Source organism: Pseudophryne corroboree, chromosome 12, assembly GCF_028390025.1.
Source record: "Pseudophryne corroboree isolate aPseCor3 chromosome 12, aPseCor3.hap2, whole genome shotgun sequence".
Classification (NCBI taxonomy): Eukaryota; Metazoa; Chordata; class Amphibia; order Anura; family Myobatrachidae; genus Pseudophryne; species Pseudophryne corroboree.
The window spans coordinates 168,426,170-168,443,365 of record NC_086455.1 but is presented as its reverse complement, the minus strand read 5'-3'; the positions used below and the strand labels follow the sequence as shown (position 1 = coordinate 168,443,365).

General features: G+C 49.3%; 1 protein-coding gene across 1 annotated transcript in view; it reads left to right on the top strand.

The window, feature by feature from the left end:
- Positions 1 to 2: 2 nt before the first annotated feature.
- SETD3 (SET domain containing 3, actin N3(tau)-histidine methyltransferase) overlaps positions 3 to 17,196 on the top strand; it is a 107,289-nt gene continuing 90,095 nt past the window's right edge. The window contains exon 1 of the mRNA XM_063948464.1: positions 3 to 315. The gene's annotated coding sequence lies outside the window, so the exon portion shown is untranslated. The remainder of the gene's footprint in view (positions 316 to 17,196) is intronic.

Genomic DNA, 17,196 nt, shown 5'->3' with positions numbered 1-17,196 from the left:
TGGCCTACGCTGCTGCGCCGCAACCGAACCCGGCAGCACGAGAGCGCTGTCCCTGGCTGAGAGCCCGGCGCCTGGCTGAGTGGCAGCTCCGTCCGCCAGTCAGAGGCGAGCTTAGGCGGGTGACGCGCCAATCGCAGACGCGTGCGGCTGATTGACGTTGGGAGCTGGTGGCGGAGGGTTTGGTTGAGCCTGGCTCCTGCTCTCTCTCTCCATCTCAGGCGTAGCCGGACGGTTTCTCTCCCCCGGGCGGCGGTGACGGGAAGAGAAGGCCCCCCCCAGAGTGAGAGGGCCGCGGGGGGAGGGGGGAAGCGGGAGGTAAGTGCTGACTCCCGACCCCCGGCACGCCCATCCACCGCACACCCTGCGGGATAGACCCAAGAGCTGACACTCCATCCACCCCAGAGACACGGCGGATACCTGCCTGTGCGTGCTAGCTTATTGCCCAGCTGTCCCACTTCAGAGACCAGTCCTGTAACCCATTCATTATGTTGTCATCTGACAGTAGGGATCAGCCTTTCCCTCACCATAGGGAGCAGGGTCACATGACAGTAGGGATTAGCCTTTCCTCACCATAGGGAGCAGGGTCACATGACAGTAGAGATCAGCCTTTCCCTCACCATAGGGAGCAGGGTCACATGACAGTAGGGATTAGCCTTTCCCTCACCATAGGGAGCAGGGTCACATGACAGTAGGGATCAGCCTTTCACTCACCATAGGGAGCAGGGTCACATGACAGTAGGGATCAGCCTTTCCCTCACCATAGGGAGCAGGGTCGCCTTTCCCTCACCATAGGGAGCAGGGTCACATGATAGTAGGGATCAACCTTTCCCACACCATAGGGAGCAGGGTCACATGACAGTAGGGATCAGCCTTTCCCTTACCATAGTGAGGAGGGTCACATGACAGTAGGGATCAGCCTTTCCCTTACCATAGGGAGCAGGGTCACATGACAGTAGGGATCAGCCTTTCCCTTACCATAGGGTGCAGGGTCACATGACAGTAGGGAGCAGCCTTTCCCTTACCATAGGGAGCAGGGTCACATGACAGTAGGGAGCAGCCATCCCTGTACCCACCAGTGGAGGCACCATCTCTATCCTGCAGCCTACACTCACCATAGGGAGCAGGGGCACATGACAGTAGGGAGCAGGGTCACATGACAGTAGGGAGCAGCCATCCCTGTACCCACCAGTGGAGGCATCATCTCTATCCTGCAGCCTACACTCACCATAGGGAGCAGGGTCACATGACAGTAGGGATCAGCCTTTCCCTTACCATAGGGTGCAGGGTCACATGACAGTAGGGAGCAGCCTTTCCCTTACCATAGGGAGCAGGGTCACATGACAGTAGGGAGCAGCCATCCCTGTACCCACCAGTGGAGGCACCATCTCTATCCTGCAGCCTACACTCACCATAGGGAGCAGGGGCACATGACAGTAGGGAGCAGGGTCACATGACAGTAGGGAGCAGCCATCCCTGTACCCACCAGTGGAGGCATCATCTCTATCCTGCAGCCTACACTCACCATAGGGAGCAGGGTCACATGACAGTAGGGAGCAATGATTGGTTTCCCTGTACGTTCTAATATGGGTTTTGAATGTTTACTCAATGCAGAGCCCAGTGTGAAGCATTTATTATGTGGTCATATGACAGCAGGGAATAGCCGGCACTATCCTCACCACACAATGTAAAAATATCTATATTGTGACCCGTTTCTGAGTGTCCCGTGTTAACGTCAGTCTTCACATGACACTGAAGAAAGCCCATTGCCCCCCAGTCCAAAATTCCAGAGTCAAACCACAGTCTATACACCAGGCAATCATGCGGGACCTCCGTTATCTGCTGCGTGGCTTTGCCAACCCGTAGCCAAACACAAGCCAGACCAGTCCTGCAACAGCCATTGTAGCCGGACAGCGTTCCCGCTACACCTGCTGTGGGACTACAGCTCCCAGCATGCTCAGCGGCCCATTATTACCTGCCATAGACATAGGTTATAGGATTAGTTCTTCTCCATTTCCAAATGTGTGTTGTCCTATTGATGCTTGTACTTGTTCCATGGGGAGATCATGAAGGCCTTCTCCGAGTTCTCTCTGGCGGTCAGTGCCGGAGCTAATTAACTGCAGTTGATGCTTACACTGATACTGATTTTGCATTGCGTTCGAGCTACGCGTGGGAACGGTCTATAACGATGACCGGATTTCACTTCAATTTATGTCTCCCAAATATATCATCATTATAATGGGGCTGATTCCTTTACGTGTGTACCACAGAGCATATATATTGTCCTCTTGTAGAAAATATATATATATATATATATATATATATATATATATATATTATATATATATATATATATATATACACACATCCAACAGACGGTCGCACTCACATCTTCAGATTGTGTAAACGCTGGGGTGTCCACTCGAATACCAAGGTATCCAAATATATAGAAAAGATTCAGAGGGGGCACTCTCCAGACTTTTTTCATAAACAACTGTTCATTTATTAATGGTATACTTTACATGATCAGCATAGTGACAAGCATTTCCTCAAGCGCTTTCGGCCCAAAGCAAGGGCCTTCCTCAGGAGGCACTGTACATCAATCACAGCTTCCAACATCCATGAGCAGAAATCCATTGCCAACACAAAAAATGTGTTGGGTCAAGTGAATTTTATTTGCAATTCAATTCCAAAGTCGCATTGCATTTTCTGAAGACGTTCACAGTTTTGTTGCGCGTAGTCCCCTGTTCAGGGGGCAAGCGTAAGTAAAAATATCGTGACGCCATGAATAACCTTGGCCACACCTCTCCCAGTGAATAACCACCCCATTTTGAGGGGTTTATATAGCTTAGGCGGGAATTCAATTTCCAGTGTGGCGATGTAGCTCCCTGGTGAAGTGCCCGGAGCTATTCAGTTGGTCGCGCGGTAAACCCATGACTACCAGTATCTGTTCGCAGAGGGTGTGAGCAGAACTCTGACGTAATTAGCGCCTCTGGGCTAGTTGCAGAGTTACCACGTTCGATAACGGCATTGCACCAGCGACTTACATCAGGAAATCCTGTTTACAGCGACTAATTACCAGGAATTAGTGTCAGTAAATGGAATCTCCGGACTTCATTGGTGGAAGCTATGCTGTCCGCTGAGTCGCTCTGGGCACTTAACCCGAGAGTTACATCACCGTGCTGGGAATTTAACTCTCCCCATTGTTTGGCCAATAATGAGGAGTCAGTTTTCAGGTGATTTTCTCTATAAAGCACAGTAATGGGGTAAATGACATGGGACAAGTACGTGTATTGATGGGAAAAGGGTTTTTGAAGTCTTTGGGGTCAATTCAGTTCAGCGTGGATTGAATAGTGGCGGAAGAGAGTTCTCGGAGTTATTCAATTCAGCTCGATGTGATGTCCTAAGAGTGGATTTCTTTTTGCGCCCGTCAGGGAGTGAGAGCGGAAATCCAACAATGGTACGGACGCAATGCTGTTATCTGCATGGCGGAAACACCATCGTGCCGGGCACTTAAGCCGGAGAATGCCAGTTCTCGCGACTAAACACCCTGGCATTCTCCGACACAACAGTGCGCTGTATTGAATAGCACAGGAAGCTCCTTCACGGTGCTATTCAATCTACGCTGAATTGAATTGACCCCATAGATGGAGCTATGAAATGTGTTTTGTTTTTTTCCCCATCTTTTTACACACTTGTATAAAAACACTGAAAAATCATCTTACAGACATCTTCTGAATACTATTCTTGTGACTCCACCTATCATCTAAAAGTGTTCTTTTACCCATCCCATTACTTAAATGTGTGGGGCCATTAACCGTTTAATGGGGGTCATTCCGAGTTGATGGCTCACTAGCTATTTTTGCAGCGCTGCGATCAGATAGTCGCCGCCTATAGGGTAGTGTATTTTTGCTTTGCAAGGGTGCGAACGCATGTGCAGCCGAGCGGGACAAAAACAGTTTGTGCAGTTTGAGTAGCCCAGAGCTTACTCAGCCGCTGCGTTCACTTCAACCTGTCTGGTCCTGGAATTGACGTCAGACACCCGCTCTGTGAACACTTGGTCACGCCTGCCTTTTTCCAACTACTCCCTGAAAACGATCAGTTGATACCCATAAACGCCCTCTTCCTGTCAATTTTCTTGCGATCGGCTGTGCAAATGGATTCTTCGTTAAATCCATCGCCCAGCACCGATCCGCTTTGTACCCGTTAGACGCGCCTGCAACATTACGGTGCATGCGCAGTTTTGCCGAGTTTTTATCTGATTGCAGCGCTGCAGAAAATAGCGTGCGATCAGGTCGGAATGACCCCCATTGGTAGGGTCCCCTGTTGACATGACCGTACACAATGAGCAATCTCTGTCCCTTACCTTGCTGCCGTGTTCCACCGCGTCACCCCTCCCACCAGTGTATTAACACTTCAAAGTTTCATTGTCCGTATTTACTGTTCTAGTCCCTTATCAGATGTGCCCTCGTACATCTTTGCTCCATGCGCTAGAAATAGCTTTACACATAATGCGTAAGTGCCATGTGACTTGGCGGCATTGAGTGTCTCTTTGTGCGGGGTTCCCCCACCCTCAAAAATGTCTTAGGGGTGTATTCAATAACTGTCGGATCCATTCCGACGTGCATTTGTCGGAATCGATCCGACAAGGGCTATTCAGTGGTCGGCCAAATCCTACTGTCGGGTGTGCTGACAGCGGCGGCCGGTGGGGGGAGCTGGACGGCGGCAGGGGGAGCTGCCAGTGTCTGCGGCAGTGGAGAGTGATGTCTGCTGTGGATTGGGGAGGCGCTGCAGGGAGAGAGGTACCTGGCCGGGGGACGGCCAGGCAAGGTACCACTCATCCCCGTAGTCCGCCGCACCGTTCCCCGTTCCGTCACCTCAATCTGACTTGTTTTCAAGTTGGATTGAGTTTGTCGGAAAGGGGGCCAAAACCTCTCGGATTTGGCCCCATTTCTGACAGAAGCACGCGGATCGGTGGCTATTCCACTATGCATTTTTTGAATAGATTGGAACCCCTTCCGACCGAAATCAGTCGGAAGCTGCCGTCTGTCTGACAAGACGGCAGCTTCCGACAGTTATTGAATACACTCCTTAGTCTCACTCAAAATGATGCAAAAGGATGTGCGAGCAGACCCTGCTGATTAAAATGATATGCAGTATGCCTATATTCTGTGTGCGACTGGGACTGTGCATACAAAATGCAATGCTGCAGTGTTTTCATGGAAAACAGTAACGTGGCATTTCAGATGCAGATACAGCTGCAATTACACATGCTGCATATCATTTTAATCAGCAACGTCTGCTTGTGCGTCCTATTGCATTATTTTGCAACTAAGACACATTTTTTGCTGGGGAAAAATCGCAAAAAAAAGACGCTCGGCACAACAGCGTCACACAGCACTCACTCATGCAAAAAGAAAAAAATGCTCGGCGCTACCGAGTCTCGCCAGCATACGGTGTATCTTAGCCTGGGAGGCTGCCGGGGGTGATCGCACGCGACATGTCAGACGGACATGTGGCGGTACTGTATGGGGCCCTTATGACTAAAAGAGAAAAAGTGAGTTAACACGTAACAAGCCCAGAAAGATGATTATATAAATACAATAGACAATAATGAAATGTAGTCTTTATAAAAGAGTAGATCCTGCCAGATCCCATCAGTTGATTACTTTAGACTATTAACTGCAGTGAAGCAATGAAATGTAATTTCTGCTGGATTAAGACATCTGATCCTGACCGTTCACTGACCCCGCACATTAAAAGACTGGGCTGGAGGCGGCTGGGTACTTGTGTTCCGTCTTCCAGTTACAGTTTGGCCAAGCTGACGTCAACAATTATTTAGCTGTTTATTAATCTGACTCTTAAAGGTGCCTGATATTTAAACTTCAGTTATTGTAATATAATCTTGCACCAATCATTTTCTCCCTACCTGCTTTTACTGAAGTCCGTTCCATGTTCTGCCTCTAGGGGGCGACTGTTATTACGAATCAATGGTTGATCGGCAGATCTTTGCGTAGGATAACTTTTCGTTACTGAATGTTTTAGTTTGGAAAATAACGGCAGGGTAACACGAGCTCAGTCCACGCGGCTGTGTAATTCTGGGACCTGTGCGGCTGTGTATGCCACTGTAGAATACGGTAGCCCGACCACTCATTTTCCTGTGTACCGCTATGGGGTGGGAGGGAAAATTAGCAGTGTTACTGGCGACAAAGTGCCTTTTCCCAGTGAACTTTGTTTAGTACATGTCATAAAATGCAAAGTTTCTTTTAAATACGATTTTTCTACACTTTTGTTTTGAGCCTGCAGTTTTTTGCCTTGTCTACTGCAGGGCGAGGCCACATTTGGCACTCCAGTAATATACCCCTTTCAGACCGCCAGGAATAACTCGGGTTATTGCACAGGAGCGTACTGCAATCCGAGCTGCTGTGCAGTCTGACAGGGTCCAGTAAGCCGGATCGAGCGACCCGGTATTTCAACCTAGGTAGCGACCAGGGTTGAATACGGCTTCACCCCAGGTCACTGTGCATTGTGAACGGGTGAGCCGGGTTGATGCGACCTGTTACCAATTCACTATATAGGAACAGGCAGTGGTTGAGGATCATCTCATAAGTGGCGCCTCCAGGAAGCGTCATCCGTGACGTCACCAACCCAGCAATGACGCCGGGTAGGGCCACCCATCTGAAAGGGGTCTTATACGGGTGTACAGGTCCCTTGGTGCAACCAGCTAGTTCAGTCTGAAAGGGGTGTAAATGGTTTGGTCTCTTTCCAAATAATAATTATTAGTGACGCTCCCTAAGCTGCAGAACAGCTAACCAGTGACCTCTGTGAGTATTGGGACTAAAGATTTCTGGGTGATGTGGAATTAACAATCAGGGCCCCCTAGGAGGACTTGGGTGGAGTTGGTAGAAATGTCTCTGGCTCCAACTTCAAAATAAAAGGTTATATAAATATTAGTGATCGCATTTCCCAGGTACTCTTCTCTCAATCCGTCTTGTTCTTCTCTGAGCGTGTGAGCCTGATCATTGCGGAAAAGAAACCCTAAACAGTGCCAATAAAGTGTTGTTGAACAAAAAAAAAAAAAAGCAGCAAAGAGCAGCACAGCAGTGTTTGTTCTCTGTTCTTTATGCTATAAAGTTTTGTTCTAAACAGGAAAAAAATGAGCTGTTTAACAAAGTTGAAGTGTTCCTTGTCCAGACTGATCTGTGTGAGCGAGCAACATGTAGGGGGAGATTTCTCAAACCTTCTAAAGAGGACAAGTAGAGCCCATCGCAACCAATCAGATTCTAGCTATCATTTATCGAGGATAGTCTATAAAATAATAGAATTTTATTAGCCTACTGTCAAAACTACATCACCTAATAAGTAAGTTATCAATTATTTACTGGGGGGGAGGAATTAAATTATTCCTTTCAACATTTTAAGGGCTCTTTTCTGTCCATAGAAGTATGGAAAAATAATATATTATGACATTATAATTACCACATTCTCCAGCCGTTACCCACAGCTAGACTGTAATAATTGCACCATACTACAATCCCCTAATACCCTGCCATAATCGCCAATTACCACGTGCTGCCACTCCCTGGTTCCCAGTACTTATAGAATATTATTTCTCTAACGTCCTAAGTGGATGCTGGGACTCCGTAAGGACTATGGGGGATAGCGGCTCCGCAGGAGACTGGGCACAAAAGTAAAAGCTTGAACTAGCTGGTGTGCACTGGCTCCTCCCCCTATGACCCTCCTCCAAGCCTAAGTTAGATTCTTGTGCCCGAACGAGAAGGGTGCATGCTAGGTGGCTCTCCTGAGCTGCTTAGAGTAAAAGTTTATTTTAGGTTTTTTATTTTCAGTGAGTCCTGCTGGCAACAGGCTCACTGCATCGTGGGACTAAGGGGAGAAGAAGCGAACTCACCTGCGTGCAGAGTGGATTGGGCTTCTTAGGCTACTGGACATTAGCTCCAGAGGGACGATCACAGGTTCAGCCTGGATGGGTCCCGGAGCCGCGCCGCCGGCCCCCTTACAGAGCCAGAAGAACGAAGAGGTCCGGTGAAATCGGCGGCAGAAGACGTTCCTGTCTTCAACTAAGGTAGCGCACAGCACTGCAGCTGTGCGCCATTGCTCTCAGCACACTTCACACTCCGGTCACTGAGGGTGCAGGGCGCTGGGGGGGAGCGCCCTGAGACGCAATAAAAAACTGAAATACCTTAGGATGGCAAAAGAAATACATCACATATAGCTCCTGGGCTATATGGATGTATTTAACCCCTGCCAGTTTTCCAGAAAAAAGCGGGAGATAAGGCCGTCGTGAAGGGGCGGAGCCTATCTCCTCAGCACACAAGCGCCATTTTCCCTCACAGTTCCGCTGGAAGGACGGCTCCCTGACTCTCCCCTGCAGTCCCTACAGAATCAGGGTAAAAACGAGAGAGGGGGGGCACTATTGGCAGCTAAATTATAAACAGCAGCTATAAAAGGGAGTAACACTTATATAAGGTTATCCCTATATATATATATATATATATATATATATATATATATATATATATATATATATATATAGCGCTCTGGTGTGTGCTGGCAAACTCTCCCTCTGTCTCCCCAAAGGGCTAGTGGGGTCCTGTCCTCTATCAGAGCATTCCCTGTGTGTGTGCTGGGTGTCGGTACGATTGTGTCGACATGTATGAGGAGGAAAATGATATGGAAGCAGAGCAATTGCCTGTGTTAGTGATGTCACCCCCTAGGGAGTCGACACCTGACTGGATGGTTGTATTTAAAGAACTACGTGACAATGTCAGCACTTTACAAAAAACTGTTGATGACATGAGACAGCCGACAAATCAATTAGTGCCTGTCCAGGCGTCTCAGACACCGTCAGGGGCGATAAAACGCCCGTTACCTCAGTGGGTTGACACAGACCCAGACACAGATACTGAGTCCAGTGTCGACGGTGAGGAGACAAACGTAATGTCCAGTAGGGCCACACGTTACATGATCACGGCAATGAAGGAGGCATTGAACATTTCTGACACTACAAGTACCACAAAGAAGGGTATTATGTGGGGAGTAAAAAAACTACCAGTAGCTTTTCCTGAGTCGGATGAATTAAATGAGGTGTGTGATAAAGCGTGGGTTTCCCCCGATAAAAAAGTGCTAATTTCTAATAAATTATTGGCACTATACCCTTTCCCGCCAGAGGTTAGGGCGCGTTGGGAAACACCCCCTAGAGTAGATAAAGCGCTCACACGTTTATCTAAACAAGTAGCGTTACCGTCTCCTGATACGGCCGCCCTCAAAGAACCAGCGGATAGAAGGCTGGAAAATATCCTGAAGGGTATATACACACATACTGGTGTTATACTGCGACCAGCAATCGCCTCAGCCTGGATGTGCAGTGCTGGAGTGGCGTGGTCGGATTCCCTGACTGAAAATATTGATACCCTGGATAGGGACAGTATATTACTAACTATAGAGCATTTGAAGGATGCATTACTATATATGCGTGATGCACAGAGGGATATTTGCACCCTGGCATCAAGAGTGAGTGCTATGTCCATTTCTGCCAGAAGAGCGTTATGGACGCGACAGTGGTCAGGGGATGCGGATTCCAAACGACATATGGAAGTATTGCCGTATAAAGGGGAGGAGTTATTTGGGGCCGGTCTATCGGACCTGGTGGCCACGGCAACGGCCGGAAAGTCCACCTTTTTACCCCAGGTCACCTCTCAGCAGAAAAAGACACCGTCTTTTCAAACTCAGTCCTTTCGTTCCCATAAGTACAAGCGGGCAAAAGGCCACTCATTTCTGCCCCGGGGCAGAGGAAGAGGAAAAAGACTGCACCAGGCAGCCTCTTCCCAGGAGCAGAAGCCCTCCTCTGCTTCTGCCAAGTCTTCAGCATGACGCTGGGGCTTTACAAGCGGACTCGGACACGGTGGGGGCCCGTCTCAAAAATTTCAACGCGCAGTGGGCTCACTCGCAAGTGGACCCCTGGATTCTGCAGGTAGTATCACAGGGGTACAAACTGGAATTCGAGACGTCTCCCCCTCGCCGGTTCCTGAAGTCTGCTCTACCAAAGTCTCCCTCCGACAGGGAGGCAGTTTTGGAAACCATTCACAAGCTGTATTCCCAGCAGGTGATAATCAAGGTACCTCTCCTACAACAGGGAAAGGGGTATTATTCCACGCTGTTTGTGGTACCGAAGCCGGACGGCTCGGTGAGACCAATTTTAAATCTAAAATCCTTGAACACTTACATAAAGAGGTTCAAATTCAAGATGAAGTCACTCAGAGCAGTGATAGCAAACCTGGAAGAAGGGGACTATATGGTGTCTCTGGACATCAAAGATGCTTATCTCCACGTCCCAATCTACCCTTCTCACCAAGGGTACCTCAGGTTTGTAGTACAAAACTGTCATTATCAGTTTCAGACGCTGCCGTTTGGGTTGTCCACGGCACCTCGGGTCTTTACCAAGGTAATGGCCGAAATGATGATTCTTCTTCGAAGAAAAGGCGTTTTAATTATCCCTTACTTGGACGATCTCCTGATAAGGGCAAGGTCCAGGGAACAGTTAGAAGTCGGAGTAGCACTATCTCAGTTAGTGTTACGTCAGCACGGGTGGATTCTAAATATTCCAAAATCGCAGCTGATTCCAACAACACGTCTCCTGTTCCTAGGAATGATTCTGGACACAGTCCAGAAAAAGGTGTTTCTCCCAGAGGAGAAGGCCAGGGAGTTATCCGAGCTAGTCAGGAATCTCCTAAAACCAGGCCAGGTGTCAGTGCATCAGTGCACGAGGGTCCTGGGAAAAATGGTGGCTTCTTACGAAGCGATTCCATTCGGAAGATTCCATGCAAGAACGTTTCAGTGGGATCTTCTGGACAAATGGTCCGGATCGCATCTTCAGATGCATCAGCGGATAACCCTGTCGCCAAGGACAAGGGTGTCTCTTCTGTGGTGGCTGCAGAGTGCTCATCTACTAGAGGGCCGCAGATTCGGCATTCAGGATTGGATCCTGGTGACCACGGATGCCAGCCTGAGAGGCTGGGGAGCAGTCACACAGGGACGAAATTTCCAGGGCTTGTGGTCAAGCATGGAAACATCTCTTCATATAAACATTCTGGAACTAAGGGCCATTTACAATGCCCTAAGTCAAGCAAAACCCCTGCTTCAGGGTCAGGCGGTATTGATCCAATCGGACAACATCACGTCAGTCGCCCACGTAAACAGACAGGACGGCACGAGAAGCAGGAGGGCGATGGCAGAAGCTGCAAGGATTCTTCGCTGGGCGGAGAATCGGTGATAGCACTGTCAGCAGTGTTCATTCCGGGAGTGGACAACTGGGAAGCGGACTTCCTCAGCAGACACGACCTTCACCCGGGGGAGTGGGGACTTCATCCAGAAGTCTTCCAAGAGATGGTAAACCGTTGGGAAAAACCAAAGGTGGACATGATGGCGTCCCGTCTCAACAAAAAACTAGACAGATATTGCGCCAGGTCAAGGGACCCTCAGGCAATAGCGGTGGACGCTCTGGTAACACCATGGGTGTACCAGTCAGTGTATGTGTTCCCTCCTCTGCCTCTCATACCAAAAGTACTGAGAATCATAAAAAGGAGAGGAGTAAGAACTATACTCGTGGTTCCGGATTGGCCAAGAAGGACTTGGTACCCGGAACTTCAAGAGATGCTCACGGAGGAACCGTGGCCTCTACCTCTAAGAAAGGACCTGCTCAGCAGGGGCCTTGTCTGTTCCAAGACTTACCGCGGCTGCGTTTGACGGCATGGCGGTTGAATGCCGGATCCTGAAGGAAAAAGGCATTCCAGAAGAAGTCATCCCTACCCTGATAAAGGCCAGGAAGGATGTAACCGCAAAACATTATCACCGCATTTGGCGAAAATATGTTGCGTGGTGTGAGGCCAAAGAGGCCCCTACAGAGGAATTTCAACTGGGTCGCTTCCTACATTTCCTGCAAACAGGACTGTCTATGGGCCTAAAATTAGGGTCCATTAAGGTTCAAATTTCGGCCCTGTCGATTTTCTTCCAAAAAGAACTGGCTTCAGTGCCTGAAGTCCAGACGTTTGTCAAAGGGGTACTGCATATACAGCCTCCTTTTGTGCCCCCGGTGGCACCTTGGGATCTCAATGTGGTTTTGGGGTTCCTAAAATCACATTGGTTTGAACCACTCACCACTGTGGAATTAAAATAATCTCACATGGAAGGTGGTAATGCTGTTAGCCCTGGCTTCAGCCAGGCTTGTCTCAGAATTGGCGGCTTTATCTTATAAAAGCCCTTACCTGATTTTTCATACGGATAGGGCAGAATTGAGGACTCGTCCTCAATTTCTCCCAAAGGTGGTTTCAGCGTTTCACGTGAACCAGCCTATTGTGGTGCCTGCGGCTACTAGGGACTTGGAGGACTCCAAGTTAGTGGACGTAGTCAGGGCCCTGAAAATATATATTTCCAGGACGGCTGGAGTCAGGAAATCTGACTCGCTGTTTATCCTGTATGCACCCAACAAGCTGGGTGCTCCTGCTTCTAAGCAGACGATTGCTCGTTGGATTTGTAGTACAATTCAGCATGCACATTCTGTGGCAGGCCTGCCACAGCCAAAATCTGTAAAAGCCCATTCCACAAGGAAGGTGGGCTCATCTTGGGCGGCTGCCCGAGGGGTCTCGGCTTTACAACTTTGCCGAGCAGCTACTTGGTCAGGGGCAAACACGTTTGCTAAATTCTACAAATTTGATACCCTGGCTGAGGAGGACCTGGAGTTCTCTCATTCGGTGCTGCAGAGTCATCCGCACTCTCCCGCCCGTTTGGGAGCTTTGGTATAATCCCCATGGTCCTTACGGAGTCCCAGCATCCACTTAGGACGTTAGAGAAAATAAGAATTTACTTACCGATAATTCTATTTCTCATAGTCCGTAGTGGATGCTGGGCGCCCATCCCAAGTGCGGATTGTCTGCAATACTTGTATATAGTTATTGTTACAAAATTCGGGTTATTATTGTTGTGAGCCATCTTTTCAGAGGCTCCTTCGTTTATCATACTGTTAACTGGGTTCAGATCACAGGTTGTACTGTGTGATTGGTGTGGCTGGTATGAGTCTTACCCGGGATTCAAGATCCTTCCTTATTATGTACGCTCGTCCGGGCACAGTATCCTAACTGAGGCTTGGAGGAGGGTCATAGGGGGAGGAGCCAGTGCACACCAGCTAGTTCAAGCTTTTACTTTTGTGCCCAGTCTCCTGCGGAGCCGCTATCCCCCATGGTCCTTACGGAGTCCCAGCATCCACTACGGACTATGAGAAATAGAATTATCGGTAAGTAAATTCTTATTATTACCCTATAGGCTGTCAGCTCCTGAACGGATGGCTGCAGCACTCCACCAATCAGGAGTCGGGTATTTACCTCTGTGTGTTTATAAGTCATTACATAAGTAGACCAGCAGAGGTCGCCGCTCAAGCAGCATTAATGCATTAGGTGTGTGGTGAGGGGGGGGGGAGCTCCTTTCACCTACAGCAGTGGTTCCCAAACTTTTTTGAATCACGGCACCCTAGAACATCAGAATTTTTTTCACGGCACCCCAAGGCCAAAAATTTCTTATTGACAAATTTAGAATAAGATATTAAATGAAGTAAATTGTATTTATAGACCACAAGTTCCCCCTGCACACGAGCACATCCTGCACATCACCACCCCTTCCCAGCCAGGTGACTCCAGTCACCGGTTACTCTCCCCCCCCCCCCCCCCCCCCTGCACCTGAGAGCACAACATCTTCTTCTCCTCACACCCCACTCCCCCCTCTCCTCTCTCCCCCCCCCAACCCGACAGGTGACTCCGTGACATCCCGCACAAAACCACCCCTTCCCAGCCGGGTGACTCCAGTCACCATTTACCTCCCCCCCGCCCTCCTTGCACCTGAGAGCACAACATCTTCTTCTCCTCCTCGCCACCCCCCACCCCGACGGGTGACTCTGTGACATTCCGCACGCTCCTTCCCCCCACGGCGCCAGCTGATTACACGCGCGAGCATCGCCCGCACTGACGGCCGCTCCAGCCGCCCGCGCTCTCCTCCCCCGCTAATTACTTACTAGATGCCGCTCCAGACGGGCCGCACTTCACCCCCGGCTAAATACACTCTGGACGGCAGCACGCACCTCCTTCCCCCGGCTGACTAGCCTGGACGCTCCTGCAGCACACACTCTCCCCTTCCATACTCTCTGGCTTCGGCTAAGGCTGCGGCGGCGGCACCCCTGTGACAGCGCTGCGGCACCCCAGGGAGCCGCGGCGCACAGTTTGGGAACCCATGACCTACAGTACTAAGGGAAAAGGGATCACAAATGTTTTTTTTTTATTATATGTTTTTGAACGTTCAGTTCCCCTTTAATTTATTTAAACTCCTTCCCCCCCATTTATCACACGTGCAGCGCAGAGTATGTTTGGGAGCTTGGCTGTCGGCTCCGTTACGCAAGCTAGGAAACGGACAGCTTGTGCTTTTTTTGTTACTTGTATTATATACAGTGTAAAATATTTGTTGCTGAGAAGCGTGTATAGTGTTATTCTGTTAGGACCTCACTTTATCTTTACGCTGCCCGTTCTCAGGGTCCAGACGATCCGTTCTGCGCCGTGCGTCGCTGTAGGACATGTGACTTGTGCAAATATTTAGGTTTTGCTTTCAAAACAACCAGGATCTGTTTAGACTTCAGTGTCCGCTGTGAATTCCATAAATGTGGGGAGAAACACTGCGCTCCCTGTGTAGTGACCCTGAGGCGTAACGGGCGGGTGTGTTATGTAAGGTCGATGGTAAGTAGGTTGACCGGGTCTTTAGGTCGACATGATCTAGGTCGACAGGTCAAAAGGTCGACATGAGTTTTTTGGTGTCTTTTTCTCCGTACAGTGACCAGGAACCCCAATTAGTGCACCGTGTCTCCTCGCAGGTTACTATTCTAGTGTTCCTTCTAGGATTCAAATAGGGAAGGGACGGGACTCCATGGGCATATTTGCGCGCGCGCGGCCGAAACGGGGCGCGGCCATGCAAACGTCATTTTAGTGGGCGGTGCGGCCCACAGACGTTGCTATAGGGGGCGTCTGGCCGGCGACGTCACTGTTGGGGGCGTGCCCAGTACCAACGGAGGTCCTGGGCACGCCCCCAGCTCTCTCTCATAGCGTGAATGGATGCCTTGCGCATGCGCACGGCGTCTTTACACGCTGGGAGGGCAGGAAGCAGGCGGCTGTTCTAGCAGGGCGCCGCAGAAGGGGCAGGGCAGATTTTGCCTTTAAAAAATCGGCAGGGCGCGGCACCCTGCTAAAACAGCCTAGCGTGAACACTACTATTCCTAATCGTAGTCCACGTAGATGGTAAAGTATGAAAAAGTAAAAAAAAAAGAAAAGTTTGAAAAACTCGTCAACCTTTTGACCCGTCGACCTAGAACATGTCGACCTAAAGACCCCGTCGACCTGGAAACCCTGGCGACCTAGTTACTTTCTACCAATAGTGGTCAACCTAAACATTGTCGACCTACTTACTTTCGACCCAGAGACCGGATCCCGTAACGGCCCGCCCTTCCAGATTACTCCACTTCACTTGTCCTCTTTCCGGCTCAGGAAACCGGATATATGGCACTTATCGTTCTGCTAATTGGGGAAAAGGGAGATTAATGTGCGAGATGTTTTGATTGGATGTGATCTTTAAAAGACAGTCCCTGCTGTAACACTTTATGCACGCACCAACGGCGGCCTCTTGTGCGAAAGGGGGCGTGGCCACTTGGAGAGGGGCATGGTATTGTGACACGCCCTCTGTTTATCCCCCTTGGGGGTGTGCCCAGCACTTATGGAGATGCTAGGCTGCCCCCAAGCTCTCCCTGCATTGTGAATAGATGTCGTGCACATCTGTTCACCAGGGGTGAGCACTAAACCACAACTTTTCCCACCCATGGCACACTGCGGCTTGTGGTTGGGGGCAGCAGAGGGCAGGATGTTTCAGTGGGGTGCCTCCATAAGGGCAGGGCGCATTTTGTAATTTTAAAATTGGGCAGGGTGCGGCACCCTGCTGAAACAGCCTAGCAGGAACACTATGGAGGGAATTACATTTAGGAGCAGGGTCTTAACTGCTACAAAAATCTTGCAGACCTCATGCCCAATTTTAGGTTACCACGGGTATGCGCGATCCTGATACCCACGGTATGCAATAATTTTTTTTAAAAAAAGCATGCACGTGGGGTTTTCTGCTTAGAGAACCCTGCGATGCGAGGAAAAAACCAAAACATACCCGTCCCGTGGTCTCCGCAGCTCCTGGTGATCTCTCCTCTATCTTCTCACTGGTGAGGGCGCTGCTGGGAGGTGAAGGGGCTGCTGGGAGATGTAGTTTTCCCTGCTGCTGCCTAAAAGGGAGTGCATACACAAACGGGTCACACACTGATACTCTCACACTCACAATATGCTGTTGCTGAAGACCAGGTCCCGACAGCTGGATGAAGAAGACACCGCTTCGGAAGGAGAGTTATTACTAAGCTAATTGGAAACTTCCTATTGAGTAATTAGTTCTTAGGGGGTTTCCGCAAGGGTGCCGCAGCAAGTCCTGCTGACTTTCCCTAAAAATAATGATTTTGGGAAAAATCACACTTGCTCTGGGATGCGTGTCTCATGTTCTCTCCTTTAATTGAATAGGAAAACCCAGATCCTGCGATAAAAACCCTGCGCCGCAGTTTTTTTAAATCTCCTGCGCACAATTGAGTTCCTCCCTATCAATCTATGGGGCAGATGCAATTGTTTTGGGTGCCTAAAAATGACATCTAAATTGGACGGTTTAGACACTCAGACAATTGTCACTATTCAATTGCTGTTTGGGCACACATGCATATTGCGCCTAAACAGTCTGGGTTTAGCCACCTAAAACGGCTAAACCCGGCTAAACTTCTGCTTTGGGCGTTCAAAGTGCTGAGTTTGCGCATGTTTTTTCTCGCACCTCAGGAGTCCTCCGTGGCTGCTTGGCACCCGGATGGCAGAACAATTAAATTGCTGCCTCCAGGCTCCATCTAGTGGCAGCTGCAAAAAAAAACCCAATTGAAGGGCTCATGGGTTGTGTTCTGTGTACTTATATCACCCTGTATATCTGTATAATGACTTGCGTTACTATGTGGAGCACACATTGGCATTACAGAGGGGGTTGTAGAACACAGATTTAATATGTGTGTTCTATATACAAGTTCCCATG